Raw genomic sequence first — 16,130 nt, 5'->3', positions numbered from 1 at the left:
GCTGCATTGAGTTGCAGCCTGTGTTATCCCAGAGTACATAACACAACAGCACCATAAAGCACACGGTGAAGGTCCCACAAGCAGCAAAGTGATAAATACCCAGACAATCTGGTATTGATTGGTTGATAAATATTAGCTGTGAGAACAGTGAGATCTCCCCTAGCCTTCTTCCTAAGAGTGTGGTGGGAGCTTTTATGTCCACCCAAGATGGCAGACAGGGCCTCGATTTAATGTCTCATCTAAAAGGCGGCACCTCTGACCCTGCAGCACTCCCTCAGTGGGCGCCACTGCAATGTCAGCCTAGATTTTGATCCCAGGTTTCTGGAGCGGGGCCCGGAACCCACACACCTGTGACTCAGAGACAAGAGTGCTACCCACTGAGGCCCAGTTCACACAGGCATGGAACAGCTCAGACCCTGACTATCCAGCCGCACCTTCCAGGTAAGCATCTTAAATAATCCTGAAGCTCAGTGATCAGTTAGCTGTTGCCTAAGCCTCGGATTGAAATATCTCAGCGGCTGTGGAGTTAGTAGTTGTGCGGCAGCACTCCAAAGCTCACTGAATTTTTGTTTAATTCCGCCCATGCTCAGGAGGATGTTAAATTATGCTGTCAGCATATTTCACCTCAGGTTCAGGCAGTAAAATTGAGCCCAGGTGGCAAGCTACCTGAACAAAATGGCTATTTATAGCCCGGTTATGACAAGCATTGAGCAATTAATCATCCATTCCAGAGGCTGTACAGTATATCACTAAACTCACTGAGCCGTGAAAGGTGCTGTAATCAGCAAATGGAAATGTTCTCCCTCTCTCTCGCTGTGAGCGACCAGGCATTGAGCTATTGCTCATCAGAAACACAAGCCAGGCAAATGCCTGAATGTTGGCTTGACCAACAAGATGTAAAACATTGAGCCGATGGCAGTATTGATTTTAGAGCAACACTTCGGAGTCTGGTACTCAAACCAAGTCCACTTTTCCAGGTATATACTGTGATGTTCACTGTATACTGCCTCAGTCCAGTGTGATCCACTGTATACTGCATCAGTCCAGTGTGATCCACTGTATACTGCCTCAATCCAGTGTGATCCACTGTATACTGCCTCAATCCGGTGTGATCCACTGTATACTGCCTCAATCCAGTGTGATCCACTGTATGCTGCCTCAATCCAGTGTGATCCACTGTATACTGCCTCAATCCAGTATGATCCACTGTATACTGCCTCAGTCCAGTGTGATCCGCTGTATAATGCCTCAATCTAGTGTGATCCACTGTATACTGCCTCAATCCAGTGTGATCCACTGTATACTGCCTCAATCCAGTGTGATCCACTGTATACTGCCTCAATCCAGTGTGGTCCACTCACTTATACTGCCTCAAGCATGGTGGTTAACTGTACACTGCCTCATTCCAGTGTGGTCCACACTATACTGCCTAAATCCAGTGTGGTCCGCACGATACTGCCTCAATCCAGTGTGGTCAGCACAATACTGCCTCAATCCAGTGTGGTCCACACTATACTGCCCCAATCCAGTTGGTTAACTGTGTACTCAAGGCATTGAGGTTCATAATACACTGCCGGAATCCAATGAGATTAATTGTATAATGCCAAAATCCAGTGACGTTCACTATATAATGCTGAAATCCAGTGACGTTCACTGTATAATGTCAAAATCCAGTGAGGTCTACTGTATAATGCCGAAATCCATTGAAGTTCACTGTATAATGCCGAAATCCAGTGAGGTACACTGTATAATGCCGAAATCCATTGAGGTTCACTGTATAATGCCGAAATCCAGTGAGGTACACTGTATAATGCCGAAATCCAGTGAGGTTCACTGTATAATGCCGAAATCCAATGAGATTCACTGTATAATGCCAAAATCCATTGAAGTTCACTGTACAATGCCGAAATCCAGTGAGGTTCACTGTATAATGTTGAAATCCAGGCCGGTTCACAATTTCTACTGTAAAATGTTTAGACCCTGTGATCCCCATACCCTACACTGTGCAGTGTTTCCACCCTGTGATCCCCATACCCTCCACTGTACAGTGTTTGCACCTTGCGATCCCCATACCCTCCACTGTACAGTGTTTGTACCCTATGATCCCCATACCCTCCACTGTACAGCGTTTGAACCCTGTGATCCCCATACCCTCCACTGTACATTATTTGCACCCTGTGATCCCCATCCACTCCACTGTACAGTATTTGCACCCTGTGATCCCCATACCCTCCACTGTACAGTGTTTGCACCCTGTGATCACCATACCCTCCACTGTGCAGTGTTTGCACCCTGTGATCCCCATACCGTCCACTGTGCAGTGTTTCCACCCTGTGATCCCCATACACTCCGCTGTACAGTGTTTGAACCCTGTGATCGCCATACCCTCCACTGTGCAGTGTTTGCACCCTGTGATTCCCATACCCTCCACTGTACAGTGTTTGCACCCTGTGATCCCCATACCCTCCACTGTACAGTGTTTGAACCCTGCGATCCCCATACCCTCCACTGTGCAGTGTTTGCACCCTGTGATCCCCATACCCTCCACGGTACAGTGTTTGTACCCTGTGATCCCCATACACTCCGCTGTACAGTGTTTGCACCCTGTGATACCCATACCCTCCACTGTACAGTCATTGCACCCTGTGATCCCCATACCCTCCACTGTGCAGTGTTTGCACCCTGTGATCCCCATACCCTCCACTGTGCAGTGTTTGCACCCTGTGATCCCCATACACTCCGCTGTACAGTGTTTGAACCCTGTGATCGCCATACCCTCCACTGTACAGTGTTTGCACCCTGTGATTCCCATACCCTCCACTGTACAGTGTTTGCACCCTGTGATCCCCATACCCTCCACTGAACAGTGTTTGAACCCTGCGATCCCCATACCCTCCACTGTGCAGTGTTTGCACCCTGTGATCCCCATACCCTCCACGGTACAGTGTTTGTACCCTGTGATCCCCATACACTCCGCTGTACAGTGTTTGCACCCTGTGATACCCATACCCTCCACTGTACAGTCATTGCACCCTGTGATCCCCATACCCTCCACTGTGCAGTGTTTGCACCCTGTGATCCCCATACCCTCCACTGTGCAGTGTTTGTACCCTGTGATCCCCATACACTCCGCTGTACAGTGTTTGAACCCTGTGATCCCCATACCCTCCACTGTGCAGTGTTTGCACCCTGTGATCCCCATACCCTCCACTGTACAGTGTTTGAACCCTGCGATCCCCATACCCTCCACTGTGCAGTGTTTGCACCCTGTGATCCCCATACCCTCCACTGTGCAGTGTTTTCACCCTGTGATCCCCATACCCTCCACTGTGCAGTGTTTGCACCCTGTGATTCCCATACCCTCCACTGTACAGTGTTTGCACCCAGTGATCCCCATACCCTCCACTGTACAGTGTTTGCACCCTGTGATCCCCATACCCTCCACTGTGCAGTGTTTGCACCCTGTGATCCCCATACCCTCCAATGTACAGTGTATAAATCCTGTGATCCCCATACCCTCCACTGTACAGTGTTTGCACCCTGTGATCCCCATACCCTCCAATGTACAGTGTTTGAAGCCTGTGATCCCCATACCCTCCTCTGTACAGTGTTTGCACCCTGTGATCCCCATACCTTCCACTGTACCGTGTTGGTACCATGTGATCCCCATACCCTCCGCTGTACAGTGTATGAATCCTGTGATCCCCATACCCTCCAATGTACAGTATTTAAATCCTGTGATCCCCATACCCTCCGCTGTACAGTGTTTGCAACCTGTGATCCCCATACCCTCCACTGTACAGTGTTTGCACCCTGCGATCCCCATCCCCTCCACTGTACAGTGTTTGCACCCTGTGATCCCCATACCCTCCACTGTGCAGTGTTTGCACCCTGTGATTCCCATACCCTCCACTGTACAGTGTTTGCACCCTGTGATCCCCATACCCTCCAATGTACAGTGTATAAATCCTGCGATCCCCATACCCTCCACTGTACAGTGTATGAACCCTGTGATCCCCATACCCTCCACTGTACAGTGTATAAATCCTGTGATCCCCATACCCTCCACTGTACAGTGTTTGAAGCCTGTGATCTCCATACCCTCCACTGTACAGTGTTTGAAGCCTGTGATCCCCATACCCTCCAATGTACAGTGTATAAATCCTGTGATCCCCATACCCTCCACTGTACAGTGTTTGCACCCTGTGATCTCCATACCCTCCACTGTACAGTGTTTGAAGCCTGTGATCCCCATACCCTCCAATGTACAGTGTATAAATCCTGAAATTCCCATACCCTCCACTGTACAGTGTATGAACCCTGTGATCCCCATACCCTCCACTGTACAGTGTTTAAATCCTGTGATCCCCATACCCTCCGCTGTACAGTGTTTGCACCCTGTGATCCCCATACCCTCCACTGTACAGTGTTTGCACCCTGTGATTCCCATACCCTCCACTGTACAGTGTTTGCACCCTGTGATCCCCATACCCACCACTGTACAGTGTTTGCACCCTGTGATCCCCATACCCTCCACTGTGCAGTGTTTGCACCCTGTGATCCCCATACCCTCCAATGTACAATGTTGTTACCCTGTGATCCCCATACCCTCCACTGTGCAGTGTTTGCACCCTGTGATTCCCATACCCTCCACTGTACAGTGTATGAACCCTGTGATCCCCATACCCTCCACTGTACAGTGTATAAATCCTGTGATCCCCATACCCTCCACTGTACAGTGCATAAATCCTGTGATCCCCATACCCTCCACTGTACAGTGTTTGAAGCCTGTGATCCCCATACCCTCCAATGTACAGTGTTGTTACCCTGTGATCCCCATACCCTCTACTGTGCAGTGTTTGCACCCTGTGATTCCCATACCCTCCACTGTACAGTGTTTGCACCCTGTGATCCCCATACCCTCCACTGTGCAGTGTTTGCACCCTGTGATCCCCATACCCTCCAATGTACAGTGTATAAATCCTGCGATCCCCATACCCTCCATTGTACAGTGTATGAACCCTGTGATCCCCATACCCTCCACTGTACAGTGTATAAATCCTGTGATCCCCATACCCTCCACTGTACAGTGTTTGCACCCTGTGATTTTTATACCCTCCACTGTACAGTGTTTGAAGCCTGTGATCCCCATACCCTCCAATGTACAGTGTATAAATCCTGTGATCCCCATACCCTCCACTGTACAGTGTTTGCACCCTGTGATCTCCATACCCTCCACTGTACAGTGTTTGAAGCCTGTGATCCCCATACCCTCCAATGTACAGTGTATAAATCCTGCGATCCCCATACCCTCCACTGTACAGTGTATGTACCCTGTGATCCCCATACCCTCCACTGTACAGTGTATAAATCCTGTGATCTCCATACCCTCCACTGTACAGTGTTTGCACCCTGTGATCTCCATACCCTCCACTGTACAGTGTTTGAAGCCTGCGATCCCCATACCCTCCACTGTGCAGTGTTTAGATCCTGTGATCCCCTACCCTCCACTGTACAGTGTTTGAACCCTGTGATCCCCATACACTCCGCTGCACAGTGTTTGTACCCTGTGATCCCCATACTCTCCACTGTACAGCGTTTGAACCCTGCGATTCCCATACCCTCCGCTGTACAGTGTTTGAACCCTGTGATCCCCATACCCTCCACTGTGCAGTGTTTGCACCCTGCGATCCCCATGCCCTCCACTGTGCAGTGTTTGCACCCTGTGATCCCCATACCCTCCACTGTACAGTGTTGGTACCTTATGATCCCCATACCCTCCACTGTACAGTGTTTGCACCCTGCGATCCTCATACCCTCCGCTGTACAGTGTTTGAACCCTGTGATCCCCATACCCTCCACTGTACAGTGTTTGAACCCTGCGATTCCCATACACTCCGCTGTACAGTGTTTCAACCCTGTGATCTCCATACCCTCCACTGTACAGTGTTTGCACCCTGCGATCCCCATATCCTCCACTGTACAGTGTTTGAACCCTGCGATTCCCATACACTCCGCTGTACAGTGTTTGAACCCTGTGATCCCCATACCCTCCACTGTACAGTGTTTGCACCCTGCGATTCCCATACCCTCCACTGTACAGTGTTTGTACCCTACGATTCCCATACTCTCCACTGTACAGTGTTTGTACCCTGTGATCGCCATACCCTCCACTGTACAGTGTTTGAACCCTGCGATTCCAGACACTCCACTGTGCAGTGTTTGCACCCTGTGATCCCCATACCCTCCACTGTACAGTGTTTGTACCCTGTGATTCCCATACACTCCGCTGTGCAGTGTTTGCACCCTGCGATCCCCATACCCTCCACTGTACAGTGTTTGCACCCTGTGATCCCAGACACTCCACTGTGCAGTGTTTGCACCGTGATCCCAGACTCTCCACTGTGCAGTGTTTGTACCCTGTGATCCCCATACCCTCCGCTGTACAGTGTTTGCACCGTGATCCCACACACTCCACTGTACAGTGTTTGTACCCTGTGATTCCCATACCCTCCGCTGTACAGTATTCAACCGTGATCCCAGACACTCCACTGTACAGTGTTTAAATCCTGTGATCCCAGACACTCCACTGTGCAGTGTTTAAATCCTGTGATCCCAGACACTCCACTGTGCAGTGTTTAAATCCTGTGATCCCAGACACTCCACTGTGCAGTGTTTGTACCCTGTGATCCCCATACCCTCCGCTGTACAGTGTTTGCACCGTGATCCCAAACACTCCACTGTACAGTGTTTGCACCCTGTGATCCCCATACCCTCCGCTGAACAGTGTTTGAACCCTGTGATCCCCATACCCTCCACTGTGCAGTGTTTGCACCCTGTGATCTCCATACCCTCCACTGTACAGTGTTTGAAGCCTGTGATCCCCATACCCTCCGCTGAACAGTGTTTGAACCCTGTGATCCCCATACCCTCCACTGTACAGTGTTTGCACCCTGTGATCCCCATACCCACCACTGTACAGTGTTTGCACCCTGTGATCCCCATACCCTCCACTGTGCAGTGTTTGCACCCTGTGATCCCCATACCCTCCAATGTACAGTGTATAAATCCTGCGATCCCCATACCCTCCACTGTACAGTGTATGATCCCTGTGATCCCCATACCCTCCACTGTACAGTGTATAAATCCTGTGATCCCCATTCCCTCCACTGTACAGTGTTTGCACCCTGTGATCTCCATACCATCCACTGTACAGTGTTTGAAGCCTGTGATCCCCATACCCTCCAATGTACAGTGTATAAATCCTGTGATCCCCATACCCTCCGCTGTACAGTGTTTGCACCCTGTGATCTCCATACCCTCCACTGTACAGTGTTTGAAGCCTGTGATCCCCATACCCTCCAATGTACAGTGTATAAATCCTGCGATCCCCATACCCTCCACTGTACAGTGTATGAACCCTGTGATCCCCATACCCTCCACTGTACAGTGTATAAATCCTGTGATCCCCATACCCTCCACTGTACAGTGTTTGCACCCTGTGATCTCCATACCCTCCACTGTACAGTGTTTGAAGCCTGTGATCCCCATACCCTCCACTGTGCAGTGTATGAATTATGTGATCCCCATACCCTCCACTGTACAGTGTTTGCACCCTGTGATCCCCATGCCCTCCACTGTACAGTGTTTGCACCCTGTGATCCCCATGCCCTCCGCTGTGCAGTGTTTGTACCCTGTGATCCCCATACCCTCCACTGTACAGTGTTTGCACCGTGATCCCAGACACTCCACTGTACAGTGTTTGCACCGTGATCCCAGACACTCCACTGTACAGTGTTTAAATCCTGTGATCCCAGACACTCCACAGTGCAGTGTTTAAATCCTGTGATCCCAGACACTCCACTGTGCAGTGTTTAAATCCTGTGATCCCAGACACTCCACTGTGCAGTGTTTAAATCCTCTGATCCCAGACACTCCACTGTGTAGTGTTTAAATCCTCTGATCCCAGACACTCCACTGTGCAGTGTTTGAACCCTGCCGGTTAGTAGTTGTCACAGGGAAAATAGTTGCTGAATTCCAGTCCTTTCCACCAGCTCCCTCCATTTAGCAGAGCAGCAGAATTTGTACGAAAGGGTTCGGAGAGGAGAGGTGGTCTGAGAGTTCCCTGACTGACAAGACACTCGTCAATCCCACTGGCCTCTTTCATTCTTCCTGTTGTTCTCTGAAGCCTTGTAGATGATGGAGCGACATCTCACTCAGTGAATCGAATTGATTTGAAAAGTCATTCTGCCTGATTTATTTGTGGGGAGGCATTGTATGTCTGAGCAAATAAATCTCTAGGTAGAGTCCAGCATAAAGAAAACAACTTTATTGGAATCCACTTCAATCTCTGATTGATCAGCCCCTGCCATGGATGTGTCAGGGCAGTGACTGCGCATCTCAGACTCGCTTGGTAACAGATGACTGTTTTCTTTCCATCAGCAAAGCTTGAAGGTAACTTAATGCACCACACCTCTCTCCATGACAAGAGACAGCTGGTGTATCACTTCTTCCGCCTGTTTTAACATGCAGGGATGTGTGGTGGAATATTGAGTATAGTTCTGGGCTCCACGCTATAGGAAGGATGTGAACGCACTGGGGTTGGTGCAGAAGAGGTTCACACAGGGATGAGAAACTTCAGTTACGAGGGTAGACTGAGAGGTTGTGACGGTTCTCCTTGGAGAGCAGGGGGCTAGGAGGAGATTTGAGAGACGGGTTGAAAATCATGAGGGGACTGGACAGAGTAGATCGGGAGAAACTGTTTCCGCTGGTAAAAGGGATCACGAACGAGAGGGCACATATTTAAAGTGATTTGCAAAAGAAGCAGGTGTGAGGAACAACTTTTTCACATGGCGAGTGGTCGGGGTCTGGAATGCACGGCCTGGAAGTGTAGTGGAGGCAGGTTCAATGGAGGCATTCAAGAGAGTATTAAATGATTACTTGAATAGGAACAATGTGCAGAGGTACAGGGAATAGGCAGGGGACTGGCACTAGGTCATGTTGCTTATTTGGAGAGCCGGTACAGACACGATGGACCAAATGGCCTCCTCCTGCACTGTAACAATTCTGTGATTGTCTGCTGCATCATGGGGGTATGCCCAGCGTGAATGGAGCTGAAACTTTTCCTGGATCATTCCGCACAGGAAAAAAGAAGGATTTGCATCTTTCCCAATCTCAAGGTGTCGCAAAGCACCTTTGAACCTGCCTGGTTCCTATTGGCTGGGAACAATTGGTTATCCCATGTTTGGGCAGCAGGGTATGCAGCCACCTGAGATGGCCACCTGCAAAGAATGATGGGAATTATGGCCAGGTTTGGGACACAGACAAGCTGCAGCTTGTATCTTTGCAAGCGGCAGCCCAGAGGTATGCAGGAATTCACCCCTGCAAATGGGCCATTCAAGGCGATTAAAATGACAATGGGACCATCAGGTCCATCGCATCATCTTCCAGACTAGGCGGCACTGAGGACCTGCTCGGAGCCCTCCCAGGATTGGCCACTGATGCCCATCCCAAAAGTGATGTGGCAGCCCCTGATTGGATGTGACCAGTCAGAGGGTGGAGCCCTGAGGAATTGATTGACAGTGACCCAGAAACTGCCCACAAAAGGGGCGGGGAAAACTCAAGCCAGTTAAAAGACAATGCAGCCATGATTTTAGTCTCTCTTGGACCCGGCCTATGCCAAGTGCAGCATAACGACCAGGCAGACAAGTTCAAGACCAACGATCGCTACCAAACGGATGAGCCCAGCAGAAGCAGAGCCACTTCTTCCACCCAGCCACGCAAGATCCGGACAAAGGCCTTGTCCATCTGCAGAGAGCCGGTTGCCTTGAAGTTAAGTATAGGTTATTGTAGATGTTAGGTGTAGTTTAACTTGTCGTGTTTTGTGTTGCATGTCGAAGTAATCCTTGTGTGTAAATAAACCATCTTTGAACTTGAAATGACTAACTGGTTGTGTGGTCCTTTGATCGATATCCGGTAAAGCCTTGTGGTGGTATCATTTGATACCTGGCGACTCTAAAGAGCATCATTATTAATTGGCAACATTATTGGCGACTCCGGTGCCGATTGGCAACATTATTGGCGACCTCTGACGGGACTCGAATTAGAAGTGATTTTGTCACTCCGAGAGAACCCACAAACTTTGAAATCCAATTGCGAGAGAAAGAAAGAACCACAAGTGCAAACCCATATCGACCAAATCACCGAATTTCGCAAGTGTGTACTAACCAGCATGCGTACAAACAGGGATATACGGAAAACTTGTTAGATTGTGTCAAAACTATCGAGGGAATTGTGAACCGGAAAATAGCTTAGGCCATACCCGCTGTTCAAATCGCCGCCTTGTCCCCCTGTCCCAAATTAACGATAGGAAGCAGAGATTAATGGTAGGAAACGAGAGATTAAACGTAGAGCAAAAGAGAATAGAAGCAATGGCCACAAAAGCGATGGAACGTTTAATGAACCCACAGGAACCCGACCAGCAGAGCAGAGCAGTGCCCCATATGGGAAGAACAGGTGAGGAAGTATTTAAAGGGGAAAGGATGGTCCCTTTGGTCCGATTTTTGTTCAAATGAAGAGTCAGGTCCAGGAAGCATCGGACAAACTTGGTGGGACAACGTAACTGAGGTGCATAAGGAAAATGCAGCAAAAGTGCGAAAGCCGATGGCAATAGTGTCCTGTTCGACACAGTTGCGAGGCACAGAGGAGGGCGTGAGGACGCCCCGCAGACAGCTAGTTGAGAAAGAGGAGAAGAATGAGGGAAACTATAGTGAATGTGAAAAGATTAATAAGCAACTCCGGGAACAGTTGGCAGCTAAAGATAAAGAGATCGCTGATGTCAAACGGGCACACCAATCTTGTTTAGTCACCTTAGCAGCTTTCAGACCCAGTACGATAAAGCCGACCAAGATACACAGCGCGCAGTCTTGATAAGAGAAGAAACAGAACAGCAGGTCGCGCAGTTAACAAGACAATGCGCAGATTTAAAGGCAGCTTTACGAGCGCTCCATAGCTCCATTACAGAGCAAAGACAGAGCACAGTAGATCACGCGAAATGTAGACGACAAATAGAGAAGTTGCAGTCACTGTCAGTGCAAAACGGATTCAGAAATACCTTTGGACAAGATTTAGATGAGGAGAATGGCCCCAATTGGCAAGAACTAAATGAAACCGCCCATTGATATGTGGAGAATACCGAAAATCACAATAGAGCCCCCCAGGCCCCGAAAAGGAAAGCACCCGCACCACCGACTGCACAGGCAGCAGACACCCCCATGAATCCGGTCACCACACAGCGCAAGTCATCGGATCGGGAGGAGCCCGATTGCATTTACACCACCCCGTTATCCATGACCCAATTGAGAGATGCCTGCTCAAAAATTGATCCATTCGAACCCACCGCAGACCCGCATAATTTCTTTGAGAGTGTACGCCAGCAAAAGGTTATGTACGGTCTAGACGAAAGGGAGGAAGTTAAACTTATAGTAATGAGCCTTGACCCGTCCGTCAGCTCAGCTTTGCCAGAACGCCAGAATGTAGCAGGAGGAACACTACAGGAAATGAAAACGGCCATTTTAGACGCAATCGGGTACAACAAGGGAGATCCGGTAGAAGGTTTAAAACATTGTAGGCAAAAGAAGGGAGAGCATCCGACCGCATTTGCAGGTCGCCTTTGGATCCATTTTAAAGCAGTATTTGGGGATTTGAACCGCGCATACCTAAATGAGGACGACACCAGTAAATGGTCCCGCACTTTTGTCTCGCATGCCACAGAAGCAGGCCAAAAGGCTTGTGTGAATTACGACCCCGCAGACCACACACACAATGAAGTTTGGGTTTTGAAACAACTCTCCTGAGCTTGGGAACAATCCCTACACAGACAGGCAGATCAGGAACAGATAGAAGCAAATATGCATGATATCCACATTAACATATGATGGTGCAATCACACACACACTGATGGACAGGCAGTTGGACCAACCAGCACACACATAACATCGCAGCCAATCACCAGCACACGCACTATAAAACAGGGAACACCACAGTTCCCGCTCATTCTACCAGGAGATAGCTCAGAGCACAGAGCTCACAGCGTGCCACTCAGACATAGTCCATGTGCTGAGTGCCTCACCAAGATAGTGATAGGGCTGGGTCCACAGGTTAACTGGTGAAGCACGTACCCAAGCCAGCAGTTAGTTGTAACCGTTGTTAAGATAATAAAACAGAGTTGTACCATCTACAGCCGTGTTGGATCATTTGTGCAGCAGAATACCCAACACGACACTCCCAGTTAGAACTAACCAGGAACCCGCAATGATAAACGAGGGTAGAGGAGAAGTCCAATATCCCGGGGAACCATACCCAAGGGAGCAATACACCAGAGAGCCTGCTCCACCTTAAGTGCCCCGGGGGTCATGTTAGAACGGTGGGCAGTCAGGACACTTCGCCCGAGATTGCAGGAGACCCCTACCACCAGCTAGACTAGCCCCCAGATATGAAAGAGAACACCACCCACAGCAATCACAAGGTCCCAGCTGCCCCATGCAAACTGTGAGCGCTTTCCCACCACTACTCACGGCAGGGACACCTCAGCAATGCCACTTCATTTTTGTTTCACTCCTGCTTCCTCTCTTCTTCGGTCACGCTACACCGACTCCATCTGCTAGTTACACCCCAGGCCCAATGTGATTGCGACTAACAAATATATAAAACTGGTCACCCCGAAATTCGGCTGGTTAAGATAAGCCTCAACCTCCCATAGTTGTGATTTAAGAAAGACTGGTTGAAGAAATTGTCCACCCTCTCCCCGCATCGACCACAAGCTGCGAGAGTCTCTGTACTTTAAAAATTTGCATTTCTTGTCTCTCCAAAATGGTATTTAAAAAACAAAAATGAGGGAGTCACACATGGTGACGATCATAATGGGAAATTGGATTAAGGAAAGAAAGACAAGTAAAGCGAGATATTAACCGAAGATAATAACAGATATTATGCTTGCACCCCCAGGATCACACGGAACACGGAAAAAGACAAGGTGAAGCAAGGGCCGGCGACATACGTTTTGATCTTTGCTGGGCTTCTGCAACTACGCGCGCAACAAACTATTTTAATGTACACACCAGGCCCGAACACTACCACACAACATGACACCCCTAGCCCGGACACTACTCCACACATAGAGATACACACTGACACCCCCACTTGGTGCGAAAACATTGCCAATTGGAACCCCCTTTCATACACAGTCGAGGCCCTTCTAGTAATTGCAATAATCTGCAGTGTCATTCAGACACTTTGACTCTGCAAATGGCGAGCAAAAGCCTCCCGCTCCCCGATATATACAGTTCAAGCCCCCTTTTTCGGCATTCAACAAAACTGAATTACTTGCTGTAAGAATTATAACCACGTACCTCTGTAAACTTTGCTAGATTAAGTAGAAATGTAATGCTGCTGTTTTAACATTTTTGTACTGTACATACATTCTTTTTGATATTCACCAGCAGCATAAAAGTAGTTTAGATAGTGCTAGTTAGAGATTCAACTGTACGGATAAGTTAAATCTTTAACAGTGAAATGGTTTATAGTCCGTTAGAAATTAGTAATTTGTCATGTGTTAATAGAATTAGGTAAATGCCCCAAAATATCGGACATAGTGTAGAACCTGTCCTTAACCAAGGGTGACCAGTACACCGAGGATGGATAGGGATCACCAGTGTGATCCACCACACTTCGCGTTAAGGATCAAGAGGACGGGTTGTAGCCATCTGAGATGGCCACCTGCAAAGAATGATGGGAATTATGGCCAGGTTTGGGACACAGACAAGCTGCAGCTTGTATCTTTGCAAGCGGCAGCCCAGAGGTGTGCAGGAATTCACACCTGTAAATGGGCCATTCAAGGCGATTAAAATAACAATGGGACCATCAGGTCCATCGCATCATCTTCCAGACTAGGCGGCACTGAGGACCTGCTCGGAGCCCTTCCAGGATTGGCCACTGATGCCCATCCCAAAAGTGATGTGGCAGCCCCTGATTGGATGTGACCAATCAGAGGCTGGAGCCCTGAGGAATTGATTGACAGTGACCCAGAAACTGCCCACAAAAGGGGCGGGGAAAACTCAAGCCAGTTAAAAAGACAATGATTTCAGTCTCTTTTGGATCCGGCCTATGCCAAGCCAAGTGCAGCATAACGACCAGGCAGACAAGTTCAAGACCAACGATCGTTACCAGATGGATGAGCCCAGCAGAAACAGAGCCACTTCTTCCACCCAGCCAGGCAGGATCCAGACAAAGGCCTTGTCCATCTGCATAGAGCCGGTTGCCCTGAAGTTAAATATAGGTTATTGTAGTTGTTAGGTGTAGTTTAACTTGTAGTGTTTTGTGTTGCATGTCGAAGTAATCCTTGTGTGTAAATAAACCATCTTTGAACTTGAACTGACTAACTGGTTGTGTTGTCCTTTGATCGATATCCGGTAAAGCCTTGTGGTGGTTTCATTTGATACCTGGCGACTCTAAAGAGCATCATTATTAATTGGCAACATTATTGGCGACTCCGGTGCCGACTGGCAACAGGTGCACAGTGGTTAGCACAATTGCTTCACACCTCCAGGGTCCCAAGTTCGATTCCCGCCTTGGGTCACTGTCTGTGCGGAGTCTGCCCGTTCTCCCCGTGTGCGCGTGAGTTTCCTCCGGGTGCTCCGGTTTCCTCCCACAGTCCAAAGATGTGCGGGTTAGGTGGACTGGCCATGATAAATTGCCCTTAGTGTCCAAAATTGCCCCTAGTGTTGGGTGGGGTTACTGCGTTATTGGGATAGGGTGGAAGTGTGGGCTTGGGTAGGGTGCTCTTTCCAAGAGCCGGTGCAGACCTGATGGGCCGAATGGCCTCATTTTGCACTGTAAATTCTATGATTCTATGTATTTCGGAGAGTATCAACTCCCTCAATGAGAGGGGTGTGGGGAAAATCACTAGCAGCTGTGTAAATGGAGCTGACCAGTGTGGTACCGGCTCGAGGAGGAAGCAGTGGTGAATTACTGCGTACGTATTGTTGTAAATAAAGCTACTTTCTGTTTGACTCGACAACCAGGTGCTGGATTCTTTGTGGCCCTCACAAGCGAAAGCCCATTTCTGTTTAAATGAAGTGAGATTGCAGAGCTCCACAGTAGAGTGGGACACTGGTCCATGAGTCACAAAAAGCTAGCATGCAGGTGGAGCAAGTGATTAGCAAATGGAATGTCGGCGTTTAATGCCAGTGGAATGGAATATAAAAGTAGGGAAGTGCTGCTACAGCTGCATAAGGCCTTAGTGAGACCACATCTGGAGTAGTGACTACAGCTCTGGTCTTCTGAAGGGGAGGGGGGGGGGATATAATTGCATTCAAAGCAGTTCAAAGTCGCCTCAGTTGACTGATTCCTGGGAGGTAGTGACCGTCTTGTGAGGAAAGGTGGGTCAGATTGGACCTGTCGCCACTGGAGTTTAGAAAATTGAGAGGTGATCTTATTGAAACATGCAAGATCCGGAGGGGACTTGGCAGGGTGGATGCTGAAAGGATGTCTTCCCTTGTACAGAATTCCAGAACCAGGGGGCGCAGGTTAAAAATTAGTGGTCACCCATTTAAGATGAGGATGAGGAGATTTCTTTTCTCTGTGTGTGTGGAATCTTTTTCCCCAGAAAGCCACAGCAGTTGGGTCATTGAATAAATATATTCAAGGCTGGGTTAGATAGATTTTTGACTGACAAAGGAGGGGGGAAGGGGGGTGCAGGCAGGTAGGTGGGGTTGAGACCACAATCATTTCAGCTATGATCTTATTGAATCGTGTAGCAGGCTCGAGGGGCCGAATGGCCTACTCCTGCTTCTAATTCTTGAGTCCTGAAGTGTAGTCACTGCCATATTGAAGCAAATTGCCATGTGCACACAGCAAGCTCCCACAAAAACCGGTGTCCCCTAAATCCGCTCCCCCTCCCAACCTCCTCCCGGACACCCCAACCTGTTCCAGCGTCCCGCTTTCCCAAAGGAATCAAACCCGAAAGCCTCCGCCATGAGCATCCTTGACTGTGTGCTGGGATCTGCACGCGACAAGACGTGGGCGGCCAAGGAATAGGTGAAGGAAATGTCCGTCGAATGGAATTACGTGAA

The 16,130-nt window shown here is 49.0% G+C and overlaps 1 protein-coding gene across 4 annotated transcripts in view; it reads right to left on the bottom strand.

Annotated features, from left to right (window-relative positions):
- smyd3 (SET and MYND domain containing 3) overlaps nt 1-16,130 on the bottom strand; it is a 1,068,428-nt gene that overhangs the window by 151,356 nt on the left and 900,942 nt on the right. The gene's annotated exons all lie outside the window — the stretch shown is intronic.

The sequence above is a fragment of the Scyliorhinus torazame genome, chromosome 1 (genome assembly GCF_047496885.1).
Source record: "Scyliorhinus torazame isolate Kashiwa2021f chromosome 1, sScyTor2.1, whole genome shotgun sequence".
Classification (NCBI taxonomy): Eukaryota; Metazoa; Chordata; class Chondrichthyes; order Carcharhiniformes; family Scyliorhinidae; genus Scyliorhinus; species Scyliorhinus torazame.
The sequence above is the reverse complement of the archived record's forward strand: the minus strand, read 5'-3'. Positions and strand labels throughout refer to the sequence as shown.